The following is a 25,872-nucleotide window of genomic DNA, read 5'->3' on the forward strand; positions in this document are numbered from 1 at the left end:
ACTGTTTAACTCTTTGTAGCACCAGGTATATAAGCATGAACTGTATAACTAGAAGTTGTACAGAACACATTGAATCCAGAAGCATCTGATATTCAGGCATTCAAATTCACACCACATAAACTATTGGATAATATATGAATAATACAAGGGCTTGTCTATCACAGTAAGATGTAGGGAAAAGTATAAAAATATTAGACTAGTGCATTCAGATTTTATTTTTAATGAAATTTGACAATTTTGTCAATTCATATGTATGTCTGAAAGCGAGTAGGGACCCCAACAGAACCAACAAAAGAAGCAGAGAGCTCTGGATTTTTGTTTGCATTTCGTTGTTTTTTTTCCCTACTCTCACACATACTTACTCATGCTCTCTTACACTCTATCTCAATGTCTCCCTACTTTCTCCGTCAACGGATTCTTCTATCTTTCTTCTTCCTTCATCCTCTTCTCCGTGAACCAGGCCCCCCAAAGCAAAAAGTCAAAGCTTCCAGACACACTCTTTTTTTGAGATTGGAGGAACGGGGGAGAGGCTGTCCCCTTGACTTCACCTTTTTACTCAGAGAGGCCAGAGTAATGCTCCCAGATTAGTGGAGAAAGAGAGGATCAAAACAAATATATATTTCTCCGCACATCTGTCTTCGTTATACTGACCTATCGGAGTACTTCCGCAAAAGGGCAGGGCCATGGGGGATAGCAGAAAAACAATTGTCCGAAAACAAAAGGACCAAAAACGAAACAAAGAATTTGTTGCATTTTCACAAGTTTTTTCGACTTAAGTCACACACCCAGAGTTCATATATCCTAAAATATGGGGGGGGGACATTTTTACTTGTGGATATATCCTTGCCAATGTTGATTATTTGAACAGCAATTTTATCTTTACTTATAAATATGCAAAACAATGCACATAACGGCTACAACAGTTATATAATTATAGTGGTTAAATAATGATAATACAAGGGAATTGATTAATGTCCAGGCACCACCCTCCATGCCCAGATCTTGCCCACTTCTTGCCCTATTAATGCAATAGAGGCATGGCTATGCTCTCATCCTGCCTCCTATAAGGGGCAAGATTGGTGGAGCTCCGAGGACAAGCCCTGAGAGGCCTTCAGTGATGCATATGGTCTGTAAAAATGCTTACCGCTGAAACTACTGGCTGTAAACTGTTCTATGCAACAAATGCACTTTTTATGTACTCGTGTTGCTGCTGATTACCAGACCTCTGGGCCACTTTGTTTAATCAAAAGTGAGAGAGCTGTGTGTGCCCTGTGAGTGTCTAGTTGTCTTGGTGTGGGTGTCTGGGTGTGTTAGTGTTAGTGTCTAGGCCCGTGTGTGAGTCTGGGTGTGTGTGTTATTGTGAGTGTCTGCATATGTGTGTGTTAGTGTGAGTGTCTGGTTATGTGTGTGTGTCAGATTATATAAGTGTGAGTGTCTGGATGAATTAGTATAAGTGTGGGTTTGAATGAGTGTCTGTGTGTGTAAGTATGTGTTCGTGTGATCGTGATAAGGAGTCAAGGTGTTTGTCTAGTAGATTGGGCTAGCTCAGCTAGACAACATACAGATGGCTAATACACAGGTAATGTGTATTAACTGTGTATTGTATAATTTGTGACGAATATTTAAATAACTTCACTGATAATTAACATTTAAACCTTCTGTTGACATGTAACTCATTTGTAATTATTCAGGAGACACCAAGACAAAATAGTTCAATCAAGTGTACTTTATTATTTGCAAACATAAAACAAAAAATTGATTGCAACTCATTTGATGCACAACAAGACTCTATCTTCCTGCTGATAGTCATTTAAAAACATTTTGATTTTCTTCAAGGTTTTGTTTTGTCATTTTCTTTAACTTCAAATGAGTGATTAGTCATTTCCCAACTTCCAATTTACAGTAAGCAAAACAAAATATCAGTGAGCTGTTTAATAAGTGGTATTAAGATCCCATTAGAGTAAATTACCCCCTCTGTCTGGAGTTAAATCACTGTGTATTAATTGGTTTACAAAAATGGACAAGTACTTTTCTCATTTACTTTTATGGACCAGGAATAAGATTGTTAATTTGACCTTGACATGATTTTTCTCTTCCCTTTTTTTCTAGCTGTCTTTAAGGGAATTTAGTACTTTCCCTGTTATTGTATAATATATATAGGGAAACTTACACATTAGTTTGATTTAAAGATTTTTTCCATTGAATGATCATTGCAATTCAATTAATTTACTCTACCAATCAGAGAAAATTGCACAATCTATGACAGCAGTTTGTTACAGATGGTGAAATAGGGTTGCGCCGTACGGACAGAAAGCCAAGCCAAGTAGTGGAAAAAAATCTCCCATTCCTATAATTGCTAAGATATCACGTTGCTAATTTCTGGTGTTGATTATATGAGAGGTTTAGCATAATCTTGACTGCATTGTGAGCCAATCAAAGATTCTAAGAACAGTCCTTGCCTTGCTATACATTCATTGTTAACCACTTATTGCATCAGGATTCAGGTAACCTGAATGTGGTTGTCCTTAAGAACCATAAGGGTTGTCCTTCTCTAAGATTACTAGCATCTCCATCACAGGCTACCTAATCACAGTGCAAAGGTCTGACCTACAACAAAGAGCGGACCCCTGAAAGTCAATATAATTTATCTGATCACAATTTAAAGCAATTGCTTAGTATGTTAACACTGTGTTATGATCTGCCTCTCTGTGCCTACTAATGGCATGAAGTAGATGGAACTATGACCATTGTAGCACATCCAAAGCAAGTTTGTCCTAACATCTGATCCCCCCTTCTTTCTTTACTTTGATCCCCGTGTTCCATTTGGTATGTTTACAGCTGTGCTGTAACTTAATTTTTTATCTAGGATTTGGGGAGGGTTTAGTTTTAGTTTACTGGGTGGAACTAAGAATAAGGGAACTGTTATTCTTAGTTAAACTCAATTATTTTCCTGACATTTTTTAACCTCCTAACCATTTTGCTCTAAACTCTCTCTTCATCCTATCAGATGTCTTAAGTTGCTGTAACTCACAAATATCAATTATCCATATGTTCTGTGTACTTGATATGTGAATATCAAGTACGCAGACGTTGGTGGGCTGTCCCGCTGACGTCGGTGGGCAGTCCCGCTGACATCGGTGGGAGTTCCCGCTGACAGCAGCGGGAAACACCCCCATTTAAAGGGGAAATGGGCGGGGAGCGGGGCGTGCCAAGACCCCGCTCCCATGACCCAGAGGATTCGGTCAAACGTGTAGAGTTCCCAGGTATGCCTATGGCCCCAATTCGTTCTCGTAAGGTACAATAGTTTTTTCCTACATAGGATAAGCCACAAGGGTAGGTTTTCAGATACACCACATACTCTGTCATACACATAATGCTATGTTTAATTTTTTACCTCTTACCCGATGTGGGTGTACAAAATGTGTTAAGGGTGCCACGTGTGAACAAGTCACACAGTTTAGGCACCTATAACATATAGATTATATCTATTATAGTCACAATGGTTTGGTCATAACAGTATAACAGTTTATCACATTTTATTTTTAAATAAAAATTATTTAATATTTTCAATGACGCATACTGGAGAAAAAAGCATATGTAGTTTTTATTAATAGACTTAGTTGAATGTGAAGTTGATGAATGTGACAGTTCCCTTTAAAGCAAAAAGGTCCATTTGTGTCCATTGTGGATAATGGCACACATTTTACAGAGTGAATTCGAGTGACTGTGCCTTCAGTTACCTTCAATTTGCATGCCCCCAGCTGCGAATCTACAACCGTGAACCATGTTGTACTTTCAAATATGGTACACTGCAATGTGCATGCTTAATCAGACTTCATACACATCTGTGTTCTACCCCCACGTTCATTTTTGGAAAATCAGCTGCCTGTCACATTCTATAGATATATAAATAACAAAACACAGGTCAGCATAATTATTTTCCTAATATAAAATCTTGTTAAATTGTGCTTTTTACTAGACTAGCAGTTATTGCCAAATATCTCCCAGTATTATACTGTTTTATAAAACAGAATAAATGTCAGACACTGAATAACATTCTAAGGAATATATGAATAATTATTGGTAAAAGGGATTTGAATTGTCAGTTTGTGTGATATTGCAGTGGGAAGATAAATATAAATTTCCATAAATGCATATTTGTAAAAAAAAGAAAAGCCAATTTTGTTGTTTTACTCATTTGTATTTTGATAAAAGTAATATTGTCAGCAGGAGGACTAACTTAATTGTCACATGTATACAGAGGCCTTTGTATTTTACATTTATCTTATATTTTAACCTTGGTTTCCTGCCTCCTATGACCTCAAGAATTGAGCAAGTGTTAAAATATTCCCATACTACTTTCTGCCACTGGGTTATGTCAAACACAAACTGGATTATCGGAAAACAATTGGAGTTTCCTCATGGTATAACAGAGTGAGGAATACATTTCATCCGTTTTACCTAACTTCCATACCTGGGAACTTCTGGGCTCCGACTACCCTGAGCCTTCCCTTGCGGGAAGCAGCCAGGACTGCCCACTGACGTCAGCGGGCAGTCCCGTGACGTTGGTGGGAGGTCCCACTGATGGTGGGGGCGTCCCAGGGGACGGCAGCAGGAAACACCCCCATTTAAAGAGAAAATGGGAGGGGAGCAGGGCGTGTTTAGACCCCACTCCCGCGACCCGGAGGATTCGGGTCTTGACCCAGAGAACCGGAGAAGCAGTGCTCACTCGGCAATATCCGGGTCAAACCCGGAGAGTTCCCAGGTATGCTAACTTCCCTATGTGTTTATCTGTCTTTAATCACACCTTGACACACAGGGCATCATCTAGGTAATTGAACGACATCTATGTAAATAAGGCCCTGAGGGCATTTCTCTGTTGATAATAAAATAATTCCATCAGGCTGAAGATATCACAGGGATTTTAAAATAAGAATGTTAGTGATTGTAGATCCTTAATATATGAAGGCATATAACAGGCAGTGGCATACTCTGATCTCCCCAACCGGCCCATTAACACCATGGAGGTTTGTACTGAGTCGGTAAAGCCTCCATAGTTTACTTCTGGTGCTGCGTGTCCTTAAATGGTCAAGTGCCAGGATATGATGTCATATCATAAGCACTGACACTTTTAACAAAGGCACAACTTGATAATCTGATCTCAAGCACTATTACCATCTTATTAAAAATGCTAAGTTATTATTAATTACATTTAGTTACACAAATAAACCTTTATCTGACCATCTCTAAGCGGTTTTAACAGTAAAGCATCATGGGCCCAACCAACTTCCTTTTAAGCTTATTCAGTTTTTTTTCAACCGTCCGCTGATTTTACTTTTTAAACTAACAGCATCCTGACTTTAAACACATGAGATTGTGAATACAATATTTAGGGCAAGAAAAAAAGAAATCTGAAAGATAATTGAGGTATAATGAGTATTTTTACCTCAGTTTCACCTGATGGAGCGTTGAAAGCAAGCTTTCATTATTTAGACCATGTAGACACCATAATATAAGGAAAGTGCATGCTTGACAGGTATGTGTGAATCAATCCAGTTCCATATAAAAGAAGGAATAATCAAGCTCTTTTCAAATAAAATAAAATATAGAATGATTGCTTGTGAGCAGGGAGTAGAAAAACATCTTATCAACATTTCTTCTAAGAAAAATGATTGCCATTTTACAGCAATAGAAGCACAATTGTGTGGGTGCTTATCTTGTCATTTAAGTGCAGTTTTAGCTATTTACTATCACTGAGGTTTTTTTGTATAGATGATGGTTTGTTTTTGCAGCTTTTTTTGTTTTCTCTCTTTTTTATTTGCCACAAAACTGATTGAACATATTTACTGGGACTCAAGGAAGGATACAAGAGGTAAACAAGGGAAATGTTATTTGAATCACATCTATATAGATACATATTGTACATATGACAAACTTTTTTTTACATATTCTAGCAGCTTAATTTTTTATTATTATTACTTACATAGATTTTAGCGAATCATTCAATTAAAAGCAGATATGAGGACCTTTATATCAGTACTTATTTCACATTGGTTGGCTTATTGATTAAATCATAAATGGATGAATGCAATTTTTATGAAACATAAAATGCCCTTATTTTGGAGGGTAACCTGAAAATGAATGCCTTTCACCAATCAGCCATAACATTATGACCACTGACAGGGGAAGAGTATATCACTGATAATCTTGTTATCATGACATCTGTCAGTGGGTGGGAAATATTAGGCAGCAAGTCAACATTCCGTACTCAAATTTGAACAATGGGCAAGCGCAAGGATCTAAACGACTTTGATAAGGGCCAAATTGTGATGGCTAGACAACTGGGTCAGAACATCTTCAAAACTGCAGCTCTTGTGGGTTGTTTCCGGGCTGCAGTGGTCAGTACCTATCAAAAGTCGTCCAAGGAAGGAAAAGCAGTGAACCGGCAACAGGGTCATGGGTGGCCAAGGCTGATTGATGGACATGGAGCGAGAAAGATGTCTCGTGTGGCCAAATCCAACAGACACGGTGTAACATGTGTTGTCGTTCATCTGAGGTTATATTTACATATTTTTTAGATCTTCTAAGGAGCAGATGATTGTTGCCGAATGCCATCCTAGACTTTAACTAGGATAGTTTCAGTCCTTTGCTTTGGTCTTAATCCTTATTGGAGAGTATCAAGTAAACTGTAGTTCTCTAGGTGCTTTTGGAGCTGGGTTGTGATGATCTTTTCTTTTTTTTTTTTCTTCTTTTTTTTTCAATATTCAAACATAACAGCACTTCCCAACATCTGAAATTTCATGAACATAATTCTCCCAAACAACGGAAATAAAGATTGCCTAAGAAGATGTCCATATTATTATATTATATTAAATATTGAGGAATAACCTTTTTTCATGTTGGTGATAGGTCTAAAGTTTACAGGAACACCTGAGTCACTTTATTGAGTATGGTTTATCGATGGCTTCTTAAAGTGATAGTGGGAGCACTCCCTTTTTGATTGGTGCACTGGCTATGTCATGGATCAGGGCAATTATTGCTGGAGCACAGAGTTTAAGGAGACTTGCTGGGCAAGGGTCCAATGTGCATGATTTTGACTTGGTTTCAGCTATCATACTGAAAAGGTCACTGAGAGATGGTATTTTGAAGGAGCTCAAGAGGCTATCTGTAATGTGGGTTGGAAACAGAGTTTATTTTCCCTTTGGATGGTTTAATGTGGATGAATGATATTTTGCCTGTGAAGTGATCTTGTATTTTACTACACAGTTAATTTAAGGATAAGACTAAGTTGTCCGTGTACTTGGGTGGTCAAGTTTTCATATTATGTGGAAAAGTTCCCTAGGCTTTTTACCAGATTTATTAGTTTTTGCCTTGCAGAATACATTTTGGTCTGGTACTTCCTAACAGCTTCTTTTATATAGCCCTGTGCATCCTCCACTGATCTCCTCAAAGTGTTTATTTTTTATTTTTGCATTTAGAAGGACTGCAAATGTTTATATTTATTTTATCAGATTTATAATTATATCTAAAAACGGAGTACTCCCTATGTATAATATCTTTTCTTTACATTACTGCATCATGTCTTTTCTTTTCTATAAAACCAAATACAATATTGATTTCTTTTACCAAAGACTTTACCAAAGCATTGTGTCCAATAACTGAATGCAGATTATAAGACGCTATCGAGTATTGTTTTGTTATGAAGTGGAAGTTATCTGGGTTTTCTTTTGCTTTGGTACATAGATTGTCAATCTAATAGACCTTTGGAAATCACTAGAAATACTGATTTAAGATCCTTTCAAGTCTGCATCCTGAAGGGAAGAAATTGAGATTTTATCAGACATACTATTTGAAAACCAATTCTGCGTAAAAGAAATAAGTTGATGCTTTAAAAAAAAATACTCACAATACAGCCTTTGGTTTGGCTTTAGTGTGTACATAATCAGAATAAGTCTTATAATGTGTTTTTGTTAAAAATATCTACACTCTACTGTTGTACTTCACTATATTTTTTAATTTGATCCAAAAAATATACTTGTCTTATGAACAAGTAATAATATAAAAATAAAGTATTCATCAAAACTACCTAATGCTTTATTCTTTTACCAAAGAATGAGATATGGATTGACATATAAACATTTGTGATATATGGGAATTTATTGTGTTTCAGTATCATTGGCTTATCTTTGTTGTCATGCTTTTGTTATCGTCGCCTTCTAGAATATGTGTTTTAATCCTTCTTTAAAAAATGATGTCTTATCACAAATAATGATATCATGTTGAGAATGTTGAAAGTATGCAGCCAAACAGGTCATTATAATCCTGGCTGGTAATTAGAGATAAACAAACCCCCTGTAGTTTGGTTCATGTAGCAGCACATTAAAATGACCCATAAGGTTTGACAAAGAATGATTTTATTTTTATGAGCTCAAAGAAGCAATGTAGATTTTTAGATATCACATGATCTATGTTCTTGCATTCATTAGATTTGTTAGTTAATGTAAGTTAATATATCTCCAAATAATGCCTTAGGACACAAGTTTAGGTAGTTGAAACAAAATAAATTTATAGGAACTTTGCATTACTTATTTGTTGAAACATCAAGTTTGATGGCAGATAAGAACCACTTAGTCCATCTAGTCTGCTCATTTTTTTATTTGAAGACTCAATCCTTCATCAGTCCTTGGAATTTTCTTAAATTCAGCAGAGCCATATACCTATCCCATGCATGTTTATATTCCTTCACTGTATAAGTCTGTATTTAAACTAGTAATTTACATAAACAATATTAGGTAATGGTTTCTTATTTTTAAGTTTCTGTCCATCCATGTTCCATTTGCTTCCCTCTTAGCAATACAAGCTAAAAATGTGTATACATTGTGCTGTTTTAGAAGATCTTTTAAAAATCTATTTGATTCAATTCCCTGTTTCAACTATTTTAAAAACAGCAAATGAATTCATGTATCTCGACCACTACATGATTATGCTAGGAAAGGCTTAAAGTAAGGTCCAGTCAGAGTGCACAAGTGTCCTCTGATGCTTACACTGACCCTCTGCTACACCTGCAGCTACCCTCTGATCATCCCAGTGCCTTCACCTCTGCTCTGATTGGCTCTTTCCCACTCCCTCTGCTGTGACCTACTCCCTCCACCTACCCACTGATTTTGCTAGCTCCTTCCTGAGCCATGTACTCTTATCCACTCCATTTTTGCACTCATGTTCTCTGACTCACCCCTCTGCTTTAACCAACCACTCCAGCTCCCTTCTGATGCTCCATGCTCCTTCATAGAAAGTTAGGAAGATGAAAGCACGGACCCATACACTGGTAAATGTTGCATAGTGCAGTTATCACAACATTAAAAAGCAAGCTATTTCCAGGAAAAATGTTGTGTATCTGTACTCAGAAATAATACTAAACTCTTAATGGATCCTAAGAATCTGTTGAAAACAAGGAAAACTGCCGTGACCACTCTGGTATCACGTTTAGCACCTCCTTAATGTATAGTTCCTTTAGTGACCGAAAGCACCTTCTGCCGTTTCCAAGAAATACTGAGGAATTATAAAATGTAAAACAGCAGTTCTCTTCAGAATATAAAATGTAAGCTTTATTTTTCTTCAACCATAAAATAGTATGAAGTAATACTCACAAGCACATGAGTTGCTCAGTTATACCAACTGCCTCATGCATTTTGCGCTGAGAGGCACTTAATCATAGGCCTATGATTACATGTGTTTGCAAGGGCATGTATCTTTAAATTTTAAGTTTTAGGCGAAGGCATGTGAGTGCATACATGTTCAATAACAACTCATGTTTGCAACTTGCAGGTTAATCAATTTGTGTGAGTTGCTGGCTCTCCTGCAAATAGATGTACAAAGCCCATTCCAAACAACCTAATCCCAAAAACAAATTAATTGTGATTGGTTTCACAAAAAGAAGGATAGTGACATGATTTCAATGCGCCAATTGGCCGTCAAGACCAAGAAATACAACTAGTGAAGACAAGGTATCTGTTGGTGTAATGCAGAGATCATATTTTCCTGTTTTATTTTTCTTTTCTTTTATTTCAGAAATGAAATTCACACATAGCTTCCGTAATTGTTTTTTTTTTAAATACATTAGTATGATTTCTCTTTGTAGCTACAAATGTTTTGTATGACTCATAATCATTCTATGAACAGTGTGTATTTGATTTTAATTATTGACTTTGTAATAAGACTGATTAGACATGGTTTATAAGAGTCTACAAATAACAAATGGTGGAATTATGTTTTACACAGTTTTCATAATTAGGAGTTTAAACTGCCAGCCTTTTTATATATGGCTTTTGATCTGAGAAGAAAAGGTTTCATCGGAGCACAGCTCATACAACATATCCATTTAAACATTAATTTAAGCAAACATTCTGAGCTCCTAGAAAAGGGATATTGGTCCAGAAGAGGGTCTGTCACTCATTTTGACATAAGAGTCAGAATTTAGGGAGATACAGTAGTCTTGGATATTTTACACAGTATTGGTGGTAAGAGACATTGAATCATTATGACTGTTTAATAAACAGTAGGAAATAATGTTTAACGTTCACTTGTAGACTACTAAGCAACTCTTGCAACCTACTGTCTTGGTGCATTTACTTAATCTAGATCTGGTCATTTATTGATGCGATACATGTCATCTACCGAAGCGGCAAAGGGAGGCACTTGAAACCGCTACCCCAAGTTGTCATTTGCCTGGTAAGACAAAAAGTGCAATAAAACGAAACAATAAATGTTTGCCTTAAAGAAGGCTAATGTTACGTAAATGAATCGGACTACAAGAATGAAAGTGGAGAACAGAAAGACATTAAAATTTGGATATAGGCTCCTATATTTAACAATGAGAAAGCATGATCCAATTAAGCAAAATACTGTAGTGGTCAAAGGAATAACTATCAAGATATGGAAGTATAGTAGTTAAATAAAATTGAAGCCAACGACCAAAGAGTTAAATTTCTCAGACGAAGAAACAGATGCCCATAGGTCTCAAGGCTGACTAGATTTAGCAGTGGAATTTATGAGATTTTTCAGCCTTGGGCCACTGTCTAAGCTATATCCTTTATTTTGGTGCTTCTGGAAGCAAAACTACTGTTGCTAATGAGTGAAACAAAGCAAGAAACAAAATCAGTGCACAGACTAGAAAATTCTGCAGATACTGAAGCATTATATTTGTGTTTGTTGTATAGTGTATAACATTTTTCTTAATAACATATTTTTTTTAGTTTGGTTATCATAGATATTTTACAGTATGTATTATATACTCCACATCTAGGTATTTGTACAATAATGTACTTTATTTTCTAGGATATTTGCTTGAATATAATGATGTGGTTTGACCAGTGTTTGGTATAACTAATAAGATGCATGCTTTTTTGATAACATTGATTGCAAAGGCATATGCACACTAGTAAACTATAGGTTCTAGTGTTAACTTTAACAGCAATGTTAAAATTAAAACATTAGGGTCCATTTGCTAAGCTACAACTGTTTGATTAGCATCTAAAGTCTAACTTGCACATTCACTCACATTAGCACTTGGATATAACCACTGCCGGTGAGTCGAGTTGATACAAGATGAACATTTATTACTAGCATTCACAAACAACTCATATGTTAGTATAGTGAGTATTAGCAAGCTCAAGGCATGCAACCTTATGCCAGTTCTATCAGTTAACCCTTAATCTCTAGTTACCAATTGGCTAAAGTGAGCCAAACGTCCAAAATTATTACCCCTTTTATACTTTACACCACATTACTTACCTAAAATACTGTAGAACAAACTGAACTAAGTGAAGTCGAGTGGGGTCATTAATAATTTCCCAACACTCTGTGGTTTATGTAGACCCTGTCCTAGACGTGTCCTCTGCACTCACTAAAACCACACAGGGGTTCCTACCTGTGTACCTGCTGCCCTAGTCCTAGACAGAACTAACATGTTGTGGCATACGCTAACAGATTGAGGAAAAGGAAGCATTGGTCTATGTGTTTTCTGGGGGGTCCTGCCAGGTATGAGGCTTACATAAATACACCACTGGGCCAAGGCCAGAATATACCACTGCCAAATAAGCATGCACAAAGTTCTTATTTGTTTTACATACCCAGCTATTTTAAAATTAACAAATATGTCTATAATAATAAAAAAAAACTTTGCTACAAATCTTCAAATATATTACTTTATTATCATCTTAACCATCATATTTAGCCCTTTATAGTAATATGTGTGTGTGAAGCTCTAAGCATGCAGAAAAGGTTGTTATTTCTGCCCTGGACATTTGCCATAATGGTAATAAAGTTTGAAATCAGTTAATCAATACTATCATTTGGAACTAGCCCTGGCACACATCCTCAGTACAATTAGTTTTTGGCATCACTAGCAAGTAATGGCATGGAAAATTATCGATTTATTTAAACTACTTTCCCCATGAAGGCCCTTTACTGTCATGCTGAAAATTCCATACTGTATGTCAGAATCAATCAAGTGTGTCATAAAGAATTTAATAAACAAATAGAAAAGGACACACCATACTTCAACTTCTCAGCACATATACTTAATTATTAACATAAGAGTGACGTTATTTTCCGATTTAATTACGTATACAGAGTGTGTTTGGTTTTGTGTTCATATTTGTGTCAAGTGTCATAGCTCAGACATTACCACTTAAGATGATAGCTTAATAAACTTGATTGGATTCTGTAGCTAAATGAACTAGACATTAGACGTGCAAATGGGCCAAAAACTATGGATGACAGTTTCAGATCGTTTTTGGCCCATTGATTTTGGGACAACAAGTTCCTGCCCATTCATTTTGGATGAAAATCAGGAGGCCGAAGTCTACATCCACTCTCACTCTCTCACACTCGTTCTCTCACACTCTCCTTCTCTGCCGACAGCTTCAGCTTTTGCCTCTTGCAGCTCGGATTCATCTCTACCATACTTCGCATCTTCTTGTCCTTCTTTCTTCATTCTTTTTTCTTCATCTGCATCTCCATGTACATGACCTCCTGGTGAACTTCCACAAAAATGCCTGAGCTTCCGGGTATCCTCTAATCAGGGGAGAGGATGTCACTGGAAGTTCTGCCATCTTTACAGAAGTTCACCAGGAGGTCACGTCCGTGGAGATGGGGATGAAGAAAGAAGATGGAAGACAGAAGAGAGAAGAACAAGAAGATGCCGTACAAGAAGCAGTCAGCGAAGAAGGTAGGGAGACATTCAAAGAGTGTGAGAGAGAGAATGAGAGTGGGAGAGAATGTGAATGAGAGTGGGAGTGAATGAGCCCATGTAATTTAAACACAAATTCTGAGCTTTTTGCTTCATTTTCATTTATTTTGTGGAGTGTGTCTTTCTTCATTTTGAGGGATTCATACAAATTGACAAAATATGCAAATATTTGCACAGATCCAAATGCACAAGTCTACTGGACAGAATGTTGCTAATTGTCTCTGGTGCCATTATAGAAAACTTGTATCATTGTTAGTATGCTCAAAAAGTATATGTTTAGAAAAACATCATACCCAGCCTCAAATTACATATTAGTATAAAAGCTTTCCAGGCATATCAATATATAAGTATATATGCTTATTATAACACATAAGAAGATGTTGCCTCGGGTTTTAAGAGTAATTGAAGTTACCTTAAGATAAGCAATGCAAACACCCTGCAGTTCTTCTTCAAGATGAATTATGTACAGAATATGCAGACTAAAAGTGTTAAACACAAAGGTCACAGCTTCAGGCTCTATAATGAGATAGAATGTGAACTAGTGCCTTACATCTCTGTTGGAGAAGGCTTTAGTATGACACATGCACAATGCAGTTAATTGCTCTACACGGTAGCATCACACACCCATTGACTTTTGAAAATGGACCAAAAAAAGCTCAGACAAATTTTTTGTTTCATTTCTCGTTTAAAATTGTGGTCCATCCATTTTCAGAAAACGAATTTCGTTTCCTGCCCTTTCGGTTCAAAAAAATTCAAATGGATTGTAATTAGGGAGCAGGCTGCAAAGAGGTAAACGGAGGCCTCCCACGCTGGCGCGGCACCAGGGCTGGCTGGGTGGAGCCGGACGAAGGTAGATCACTCATGTCCCGAGGCTAGTCCAACCGACTACCTCCGCAGACTTGTGCTCCCTGGGACAACACACTCTTTCCCCGGTTTCCCAGTCACTAGCCGAGACTGAGTGTAGGGTATAAACCAAAAGGAAGACTGATTTATTTTTCACACACAGGGCTAGATATAGCCAGCGAAACACACATTAACATAAAACAAGATATTGGGACACAAACCGCCCCCTTAATCTGCCTCCCATAGACAACAAGGGCAGTAACGGGATTAACAATACAATAGGGCCCCAAACTCCACTATCTATTACTGGCTGAAATCAGTTCCAAGGTTTGGCCGGGGTAAATGTCTGTAGTGGTGGAACTGGGGGGGGGGGGAACATAGTAGTGCACCATGTGGTGGCGGTCACTCCCTGGTTGCAGCAAGTGATGGGATGATATACTGCTGGGGGTAGCCACAGAAGTCTTTACAAAGTCAGGGCCCATAGTCAATAGGGAGGCAGCTGGCTGTCGGGCCTCTCCAGTGGCCCCAATGATGGAGGGTTCCGTCACAACACAAGATTGATCATTTTGTTTCTTACTGTTAGTAATACTGCAACAGTACTTAATAAGGGTAAATTTCAAAAATGTAGATTCGTTGGAGAGTAAGAGGCCATGTGTTGCAAACATTATGGAGACTCCTATACATGTTTTACTTAGCAGGGGTTGAAAGTAGGTTGAAAATCACAAAGAAAAATCTTAGACAGATGGTCTAGGTAAAACATCAACCAGTTGATGAAAATAACAACACAACTGGCTCTATTCATGCAAGTCATAACTTGAGCTAAACTTGCATTCATTCTGCTTTAAGTGAATAAACCCAATGTATAAGCGTGTGTCCCTTTAAATTCCTCTGTGAATGCATAATTAAGCAAAACAGTGATGTTCCTGATTGGGGGCCTTCTATAGTAAAGCTACTAAGCATTGTCTGTTCTTTGGTGAGCTAGTTTCATGTTAATTTGCAAAGCTTAATTCCCCTTTGTCTTATTTTACCTCTGCACCAGTATGCTATGTATAAAGCTGTCTCAATGTGTTTTATAGGTGAGACCAAAGCACACTTTTTTATCCTCAAAGCCAACATTTTCAGTTGACAAGGGAGTAGCAACTACTTTCTTGTCAACAGTACAGATAATACCAGGGGCAGCGTGGCAGAGATTTCTAACACAATAAAGTCATCTAAAAACTGGTGCACAAATACATAGACTAAGATGTGGAAACAAACTTTGTGTTGATTATAAAACAAACAGTAACAGTGTCTAGGTGGTAAAGCAATGCTTTAGTTGCTGTTGAGTTTTAGGGAGTGTTTTAGGAAAGATGAATATAATGGCCATTCTTTTTGGCAGAATTATTTTATTTCAGGCATATTGGAGGATTCTCAAGACATGACCTGCCTTTTTAAGTCAATGTCTTGTCAATCAAATTCAATTCAGGGATTTAATGAGACCATTTCAAAACCTTAATTTTGTTTCTTTTAAACTATTTAATGGTGGGTTTGCTTGGGTGCTTTGCAGCTGCTGAATAACCCAACTGAGCTTGAGCTTCTCTTCATCAAACTGATTGACGGACATTCTCCTTCAGGATTTTTTCTGTTAGAGAGCAGAATTTATTGTTCCATCAATTATGGCAAGTCTTCCAGGTTCTGATGCAGCAAAGCAGCCACCATTATGTGTCAGAAACAGCACTCACCTGGTGATGTTCCCGGATCCTCCTCCATCGTGCAGACTCTGCTTCTTGCCGGACACGAAGGATCTGGCTTCCTGGAGCTGTCCCACTCCGTCCGCTGTCTGCAAGCACCAGCATCCAGTGAGTCTAACCAGTTACCGACCTCGGCCAGTGCTTCGACTACATCTCAGTCTCCTGGACCTGTTAACCTGTTACTGACTCCAGCTTGTTCTGAGACCACGTATCCGGTTCCTGATTTTGCCTTTTCTGCAGCTTCCAGAGTGTTCTTCCTGGCTTGGCGTTCCATCCTTCCTTGATGTTCCTACTCTTCTGCCTCAGGTAGGCCCTGTGTGCCTCTGGGCTGGCCGACACCATGTTTGACTGTTGGTATGATGTTCATATTGTGGAATGCTGTGTTAACTTTACACCAGATGTAACAGGAACCTTCCATTTTGACTCATCAAGCCCCAGAATTTTATCCTAAAAGTCTTGGGGCCATCAAGATGTTTTTTGGCAAAAATTAGATGTGTTCTTTATGATCAGCAGTGGGTTTTGCCTTAAAACTCAACATGGATTCCATTTTTGCACAGTCTCGTTTTTTTTGTGGTGGAATTGTAAACCCTGACATTAACAGAGAAATGTGAGGCCTGAAGTTTTTTTCTTTGTGACCTCCTCGATAAGTTGTCGATTTGAAGGGATTTTGGTAGGTTGGCTATGCCTGGGAAGTTTCATCACTGTTCTCTCCATTGTAATTAGCTGGAGTCCCAGAGCCTTAGAGAAGTTTTTGTAACCCTTTCCAGACCGATAGATCTGTCAGCCATTCCTTGGAAGGACCCCTTCACCACTCTTTGCTCCTCAGGATAAACAGCCTCCTCAGTCAGGATGTGCAATCTTTGCAAAAGTTCCAATTCCTCACTGAAATTATGAAAATCATTTTATATATTCTGATGGGTAAAATACACTCTAAATGGGAAACCCCAGTGATATGAGCTTAAGGCAGTTATGACGTGTTGAAAGAATGGCTTCATCTCTCCATATTTCAAAAGCGTAGTGTTAAAAGGATCTGAGTGTAGCTGCACCTTATGCCCTTCAAGTAAATCATCCCCTTGGCTTCCTGCTAGTTTAGTGTTTTTTCTTTTATTTCAAAATAATGGAGTTTCGCTTTAATGTCCCTCAAAATGTCTGTTGAACATGGACGCATTAGGGCTTAGTAGATTCTAAGAAGACTAAGAGTTCCTGATCCTCTGGAGGCAATAAGGTGGTAAACTTATGAGTACAGCCTCAATATCATATTTTGTAGGATTCTGGAAGGTTGCGGACCCTAATTTCTCGTTGAGGAGGACTCTCCCAAGTTTTAGTGTGCCATATTAATTTTGTACTGTTTTCATAGCCCATTCCATGTGATTCAACATATGATTCTACCCATAGTACCCTACCATAGGTACAAACTTTAGGTTTCACGGATACACTTGCTGTTGGCAGATAATGCATTCAATCCCACCATATGTTTAACAACAATGTTATAGTTTGTGGATGCAGTCATTATGTCTGTATTGTTTAATACTGATTCCAGCCATCAAATTAAATGAAAACCAGTTACTTAATCAACCATAGTGTATACAAACACAAAGCACAAGGTAGCCTTAATTGCACTTTTTGCTTTTATCGCCCAACAGATCATCAATAATATTATCTGGTGATTGTGTTGGAATACTGATAAAAATGCAGTTGAAGTAAACAAAATGACATATTGATTACAGATGTACAAATAATACATCTTCTATTACCTATGCTCTCTCCTCCAACTTATTTTACAATAACAGTGTGCAATTTCCAACAGAGAATGTGATTTTTAACTTGGGTTCATATCTGTTTTCTTATTAACGCCTGATGGACTTTTGTTTTCATTCTGGCTGAGGACACACTGTCAGGTAATGTGATCTATTATTAACTGTAGTGGCGGTTAGCAGCTACTGTTATTACTGATGTCAAGAGGCATCGTGAGTGATTGCTACCTTTGTGTGGGACCGAGTTATACACACTGATTGTTTCAGTGTAATAATGAGTGGCTATTTTCCCTCTCCAATGTCTAGTCGCTGTCCACAGTCCTTCTTTTATTTCAAGTCTTTTGAAATCTTAATGTATCTAAAGTGTCTTATTTGAGGTTGGTGTGTGAGTGTGCTAAATGAATGAGTTGCTTAAAATAATAAAATTCACATATTTTAAAGTTATTTCCAAATCCATCGGAATCTGTGGACTTTTTTTTTTATAAGGCAACTGTTTTAGCAAAATCTTCATCGTTTAACTTGAATGATTACAGACTACGTACCCCATTATGTTCCTATTGGGGACAGCACAGTGGTAAACAAAGGTTAATTGCTCACCTACAGGAGGGTCATTTAAAAGCTTAGGGCAAAATTAGGGGTAAATGGATGTTTGGGGGTTAAGTAATATAAGACATGAAGGAAGTCATTTGACATTAAGATTATGCACAACTAGCAAACCACATTAAGACTTTACATCAGACAGTATTAAAGTAGGTAATTGAATTCCCCAAATCCTGTTCATTGAACCTTTTTAGACTATATAGATTAGGAAGTATGAAATAAACAAGGGAATTAATGATTGAATTGGGAAAATACTTTTAGTCAGATCAATGTGTTTTATTATCAGAGTAGACCCCAGAAAGCTCAGGAATTATGCCATCATTAGCTGTAAAGTAAATCAACAGCAAATAAGGATCGTTTAGCTAAAACTAAAAAAAAACCACTCAACCAATAATATTACAGCCAAAACTATTTACTATGCAAAGTACATCAATAAACAATGGTCAGTTTTGTGCAAGGTATGCCAATATTTGTAAGGGGTGCGCACAAGGAATGTATTCAAGTTCCAAACGCCAAATGCTGTATGTAGATTTTTCCATGTACCCCATGTGGTGAAATTTAGGAACTGCATGTTGCAAATTAACAAAAGTTATGCCTTATGGTAAATAAGAAGACAAAGGTCATCTTCTGTTCTTACAAACTTGACATCTAGATAGCACCTAAAAAAAGCAATATCATTTTGAAAGATGCATTTTAGAATTAGGCTGTTTACAAGTGTAGGTTAAAAAAAGTTTGGGATTATTATAAAGTTTAGCCTCTATTAATAGAATAATTCTGTCATTTTTCTTAAAATGCTTCTAAAAGCTTTATGAGACAATAATCATTTGTTTCATTGATAAAGATATAAAACATATCCCTCTAAATATCAGAAACATCTCTTACAAACCTAGATCATTCTCATAGTCACCAGATTATCATTGGGTCTGATGTAACTGTCATGGTTCAGAGATGAAAAATGAGGTTTCTGGGCACTAGACCTGAGAAAGAACAGTTTAATGAATAGTTTTCAAAAAGTTCAAAAACGTAGAATACACTACTGTCTAAAATCAGTGAGGCTAGAAATAAAGGAAGCTGTACTTCTGTTAGGCATCTTTATGTAACCCCACTATTACAAAGAAACATTAGTATGAAGCTTAGCCAAATAAAGTGATCAGTGAGTGCATAGTTTAAAGAAAATCTGTAATTTGGAGCACATATTTAAAAGGGATTATAAAACTGTGATATGTAAGGTCTTCATTTTCCAAATAATGGACTAATGTTTGATCTGTAACTGGACACCACTAAACATTTGTAAACTAGTGAAAGTTGTTGTATATGAAAACCAAAGCCCGATGGTGTCTATGTCTGGTTACAAAAGGTTAGGACAGAAACTCGTTTAGAGTTGGGCTAGAGAGATGGCAATATATATTGTACTAAAAACCTGCAGATGTTTGAACCTCAACAGCATCCTCGATTTAGGTTAGTCCTTCTCCAAATGAATCTTAAATACTAGAGTTTGTTTTTAGAGTGTTTCATCCTTGACCAGAGAATCTTTTTCTGTCTCTGTTCAAGAATACAATAAGCAACATTAAGATTTATTACTTCTACATCCAAGTAAAATAAATAGATTTACAAATTTTTAGTGGGTGTAAAATAATGGCAATAAAATATTAATCTAAGGTTATAGTATAATTAATATAGCTTGATTGGCTGGTGCAGAGAAAGGTTGTTTTTCTAGTATTTTTATTCTAGGTTCATAAAGTTATTGTGTATTTTATGTTTCTCTAATGGTTTATACTTTTCAAGGTTAATAGAACATTAAAATATTAGAATGTCGTTTCATTACAAGATACATTAATGAAGATCCCCTACATATTTGTATCTAATATAATATAATATAATAATATGCATGTTTTAGCAATTTGCCAATAATCATTAATAATGTGAAAATATTAACAGTAATGTGCAGTAAGTCGTTTTACATACAACTTTTCAAGAAGTAGCAATCCAGACTATTCAATTCAAGGGGTTTCCATAAATAGGTTTCTGTACTTTGTTTCTATTTTAAGATTCACAAAGATTACTGGATGGGATTAGGGTGCACACAGTGAGGTTAAAAACCGCCATATTGACCTGGAAGTGTAGGAAGGTATGTGAGCTGGAGAGAAAAGGACAGGGAGTGGGATAAAACAGGCAGTGACTGGGAAGAGCTAAACATATTATTGCTTATTATGGTGATTTATGTAGATAGCAACAAAAACATAATTTATTGGTTTAATTCAATTGTTCAAACATCCATCAAAATGATCCCTCTCCAACCACTCCATTGATAAGGTGATGACTACTTCTCAAAGTATGCACTATAACTACCCCCACTGTGTATTTGAACCTTCATGAACTTTCTGGCTTTTGTGTAAACGCTTTATATAAGCAAAACCATGAAATTAAACCACAGTGGTGCTATATGCACTGTAATACTGCAAAGATGTTTTGAGCACTTAGTTTGGAGAGATTTAATTCCAGTGCACATTATTCTATGGTATTACTGTATATTTCCATAACATATGACTTGAAAGTTAAAATTCCTTTTTCTAGAATTATTCACTCATTTTCATCTTTCTTGGCAATTTGCATACCCTTTTTTAAGATCTTGCACTTGTCTCTTACACATTGTCATTCAACGCTTTGTCACAAATATTTTTTTTCAATAATGTATTTTTCTTTCATGTTGCATTTTTACTAATATATCTTCTGGTCTTTGCATTTCCCACACTTATTTATTCCATTCTTTCTTTTAAATCAAAACTTGCTGATAAGAAACATAAAAAAGTGCTAAATTACCTTTTTTTTTTTTAGAAATTAACTTCCCTGTAGAACCTTCAGTTCAGCGCGTACATGAAAAGAAAATTTGTCTCTTGTGTGCCGCCATGTCAACATTTTCGCAAAGTGTTACAAATTTGCTCAGGATAGTAGAAAGCCTTTTTGTCAGGACGTCAGTCACAGAACATCTCCCGCTGTTTGAGTAAGCACTGACGATGAACCAAGTAGTTGAAGTGGGTTAATGAAAAAAATCTGGTTTCCAAACTCTATGTATAATAAGCAAAAATAATTAATAAAACAGCAACAGCAAGCCAGTGCAACGAACTGAATAGTAAAACATTAAGCCATGTGTGTCATCTTGGAAAACACAAGTTGATGAGGAAATTAAAATATAATAATTTGCCCATTCTTTGACAGATGTGACTTCCATACTGTTTATGAATACAAACGAATGACTGTATTTTTTTAGCAAACCATTGAAAAAATAATACAGCAACGTATTAGGTATTAGAGTGCCACCTTCGTAAAAAATATAAAAATACATTTTCAGACTTGCACAAAGATAGAGGATATTTCACCTACGAGTCGATGGTGTATAGAGTAATAATTATCAGACGCGGAATAATGTTATTTACTGTCACTAAAAACAGCTTTAATTCAATATATTTAAAGCAACAAGAGATTGAATATTCAGTAGATTGGAAGCTACTGTCATTATTAGAGAGAGATGAAAAAGTTTTATGTTGTTAACATGAAGAACATCCATTAGCCAGGGTGTGTCACTTTGGTTCTGCAATTCTAATTGACTTTAAATGCTGTTCAGTGCCAAAAGCTGGAGTTGTGCAGTAATGGGTTGTTTATACTTTAAAACCATCAACATAAATTTTTCACTAAAATATATTTTACGCTGAAATTACATATTAGAGCTTGTGCATTATTTTATATTACCATATGACTCTGTCCTTTCTCTGTGATTCTTCTCTCGTCTGTCCCTCTCTCTCTTCTTGCCCCTCTCACTATTTCCAATCTCTCTTTACTTTGTTCTTTCTTCTTTCCCTTTCCTCTCTCTATTTCTTCTCTCTCCCTCTCTTTCCCATCTCATTCTTGCCTAAGTATCTTTCTTTCTCCCAGGGAAAGTTAAATATTAGGATGCACGTTCTACTTTATTTCTGTGCATTGATAAACATCCTAAGGGTCTTCTCTAGAAACACTCCAGTTGACCTGTTTCATTTCTATTTAAATGTATTCAATCTAAACAGCATTCTATATTCTATATTATCAGTTTAAAATATTAATGGTTCACCACATGATAACTGCCTTATTTTGACTTTAAAACACTATAAAACAAAACCCACATATGAGCATTTGCAAACTATTGCTGAATTTGTAACAAATGATATATGTAATTCTGGGTAGACCAGCGATGCAGGAATCTGGTAGGGAGCAGGTACCCAGAGATGTTTCTAAACTGTGTTGGGATCATATAGCTGGGTGGTTAGCCAGAAGGCCCAAGGAAGGTAATGAGGCAGTCCAAAAGGTCCGAGCAGGTAGCAAAGGTGCAGAACGGTAAAACAAGCAAAGGTCGGTACAGGCAGGGAAGGTGCAGAACGGATAAACAAGCAGGTGTCAGTCCAGGCAGCAAAGGGTCAATACGATAATCAGGCCAGTCAGGATAGGAGATAGTAGAAGAGTCCAGTAATCAAAGCCAAGGTCGAGTGCAGAGAAGTCGATCAACGATTGTAGGGAATAGCACAAGGAACTGGGGACTAAGTAGAGCTGAACCAACCTAGTAGATCAATATCTAAGCCCTGAATGAAGTGTGTGCTGGGGTTTTATAGGGCTGTCATTCAAGACCCCACCCACCAGCTCTAGAGTGACATTCCCCTCCCACAGTCAGCCACACTACTCACCAGGGAAGCGCCAGCCTCCTCCTTCTTCTCCTCTGGCTCCACCAATGGAGCCAAATTATCAGGGGCCACGACACGCCCCCCACTGGTTGCAACACGGAGGCGCTTGCAGACCTCAGTTCGCATACTGGGGATGCAGCCTACCACGCAGGCGGTGCAGGCGCATGGCAGGCACTGTACAAAGTGAAGTATCCATAGTCTTCTAAAAATCTCATTCTTTCCACTTACTTGTTCCTGGCCTGCACATATGTATTTTTTGTACCTTGTTCAGACTGTCATGCTGTAGGTCTGTTACAAAGAGACAATATAAGGAAGACCATTTGTATTGTCAATGTGACCTTTTGGGTCTCTTGCATCTTATGATGATGATAAATGAAGTTTGTATTCACTCACCCTCATTCACCCTTTCATTGAGAGGCCAGAATAATGCAGATAGGTAGAAAGGTGCAGAGAAGAATAGAAACGCCTCTCTTTTTCTGCAAATACACCATCATTATTCTGGCTTCTTGCTGTACCTTGGCAGAAGGCCTTTCCTCCAATCGTGGGATAGGGTGTGCCCGGAGGCTCCGCCTTTTTAAGGAAGTGTACTGAGAGGCCTGGTTCACAGAGAAGTGGACAAAGCTAGCAGATACGAGGAAAAAAACAATGAAATGCAAATAAAAAATCGTAGCTCTCTGCTTCATTTCCGTTTGTTTTGTTAGGGACCCCTCCTCGTTTGTACGTATTGGCATGACTGGCAAAAATAGAAATTTATACAAATCCGAATGCACAAGTCTTCTTCCTAGTACAAAGCAAACCTGGATTTACAAGCATTTCTACTCCAATGTAGATATCAATGCTGAGATGGGAGACTGTCTATACTGTATGTATGGTGGATATATAATATAAATCAAGTTGGCCTTAAAGAGTATATTAAACAGTATTACCGTATATTCCGGCGTATAAGACGACTTTTTAACCCTAGAAAATCTTCTCAAAAGTCGGGGGTCGTCTTATACGCCGGGTACTAAAACTTACCAAGCCGGAGATTCCCCATGAAGCCACGAATCTCTAGGGAAGGGGCGAGCGGAGAAGCGGCCTCCCCTGGGCCGGTCTTCAGGGCCGCGCCGAGGTAGGTGCAAGATCGTGATCTCCCCAACTAGCCCTGATCAGCGGGCGCCCGATGAGCAGGGCTGGTTGGGGAGATCATGACCTCCCTCTAACTAACCCAACATTAGGGAGCTCGAGGTCTGGCACTTCAGACCTCGGCTTCCATGCTCCCTAATCACTAGGTATGAGATGGTCATTGTATGTGTATGGTAAGGTGTGTGTAAGAGCAGTGTAGGTATTTGTGTGTTTGTAAGCTGGTATGTATATATATAATATATTTTTCCTTTTCCCACCTGTTCACTTTTGGTAGATCAAGAGACTCTGTGTGTGAAGTATAGTTTCCTCTTACATTTAGAAACATAGGGACAATAAGATCATTAAATATGGCAGCTCACTGACTTGCAATCGTTTGAAGTTGTTGCATTAATACAACATATACTCCCAAAGTGATCATAGGTTATGAGCTGAAGTTTTACTAAGATATCATCAGGCAATCACAACAGACAGTAAAAAGATTAAATGAGACAATATTTTTCAATCCAACGGTGAGTGAATAATATGTGTAATGTGTCCTAGATGCGTTGCTAGTTCACCATATCCTTTGTCCACATATATTAACCCCTTCGCGACCTTTGCCGGTTCAGGACCGTCAAAAAATTAAATAAGCTTAGAAAGTGATCAACGATCACTTTCTTTGCTTAAACGGCGTTACTGTAATGCCTCGATGTCGAGGCATTCAGTAACGCCGAGATCGGCATCGGGGGCCATGTCTGGCCCCTCCCCGGGGCGTCAACAGCCGCCATACATTGTATGGCGGCGGACGCCCGTTTTAAAAGCGTTTATCGCCTCCTAAACTTAAATGGTGTCGCTGGAATGCCTCGATCAGGAGGCATCCAGCGACACCAAACACTTACCTTTGGATGGGCTGTGACCGCTCCGGAGAGCGGTCACAGCCGCAGCTGCCGGTGATCTTCGCCATCAACAAGATGGCGGCGGCCCGGGAAAAAAAATAATAAAGAAGAAAGAGTTCGCTAGACGGTCTCCTGACCCTCTAGAGAACTCTGGCTCCACTTGCAGGTTGAATACAGGTACTGCATTCAACCAAGCAAGTCAATGGAACCCAGCTTTCTAATCACTGTGATTAAAAAAAAAAATGGAAAAAAAAAATTTAAAAAATGTGCTAACATTTAAAAATAATTATGCAGTGATGTCACTTGATGAACCATCCAGTACCAGCAAAATGTGTAAAAAAATTAAATAAAAAAATAAAGTTTATTATTTTGAGCAAGTGCTAAAATTTCTCAAAAATCTCAACAAAGAGTTAAAATAAAAGCACTTCAAATACCCAAGGGGTGTCTAATATATAAAAAAAATGGCTGATGGGGTAAATTGGAGTGGCCGAGCTCAAAGATAGGGCATAGGTACAGACTGAACAAAATGGAGAAAAAAAGCGCACTTCCCAAATGTGGCATTTTAAATCTCAAACAACCCGACAAACCCATGCATGTCGGGTATCACTGCACTCAGGAGATGTTCCTGAACACACATTGGGGGGTTGTTTGACAGTGACATATACCAGAACCTGTATATCTATAACTAAAGTACAATTTGTGTGAAAAAAAAAAATAAAAAAAATTACTATTACAAAGTTTGACAAAGTGTAGTTCTATAATTGGTGCATGGAAAGGGTTAAAATAACAGCATTTGGAATACCCTGGGGTGTCTAGTTTTCAAAAATATATGGTTTGACAGGGTTAAATTGAGTTAACCGGCTTCAAAGATGTTCCAAAGAGGAGATGGAGGCAGACTGACCAGATTTGTTAAAAAAGATTTGGAAATCATAAAACGCTGCTTGTACTTATTGCCCTATAACTTACAAAAAACAGCAAAAAAACATAAAA

Source organism: Sceloporus occidentalis, unplaced genomic scaffold (genome assembly GCF_023333645.1).
Source record: "Sceloporus occidentalis isolate IW3139 unplaced genomic scaffold, rSceOcc1.0.p SCAF_80, whole genome shotgun sequence".
Classification (NCBI taxonomy): Eukaryota; Metazoa; Chordata; class Lepidosauria; order Squamata; family Phrynosomatidae; genus Sceloporus; species Sceloporus occidentalis.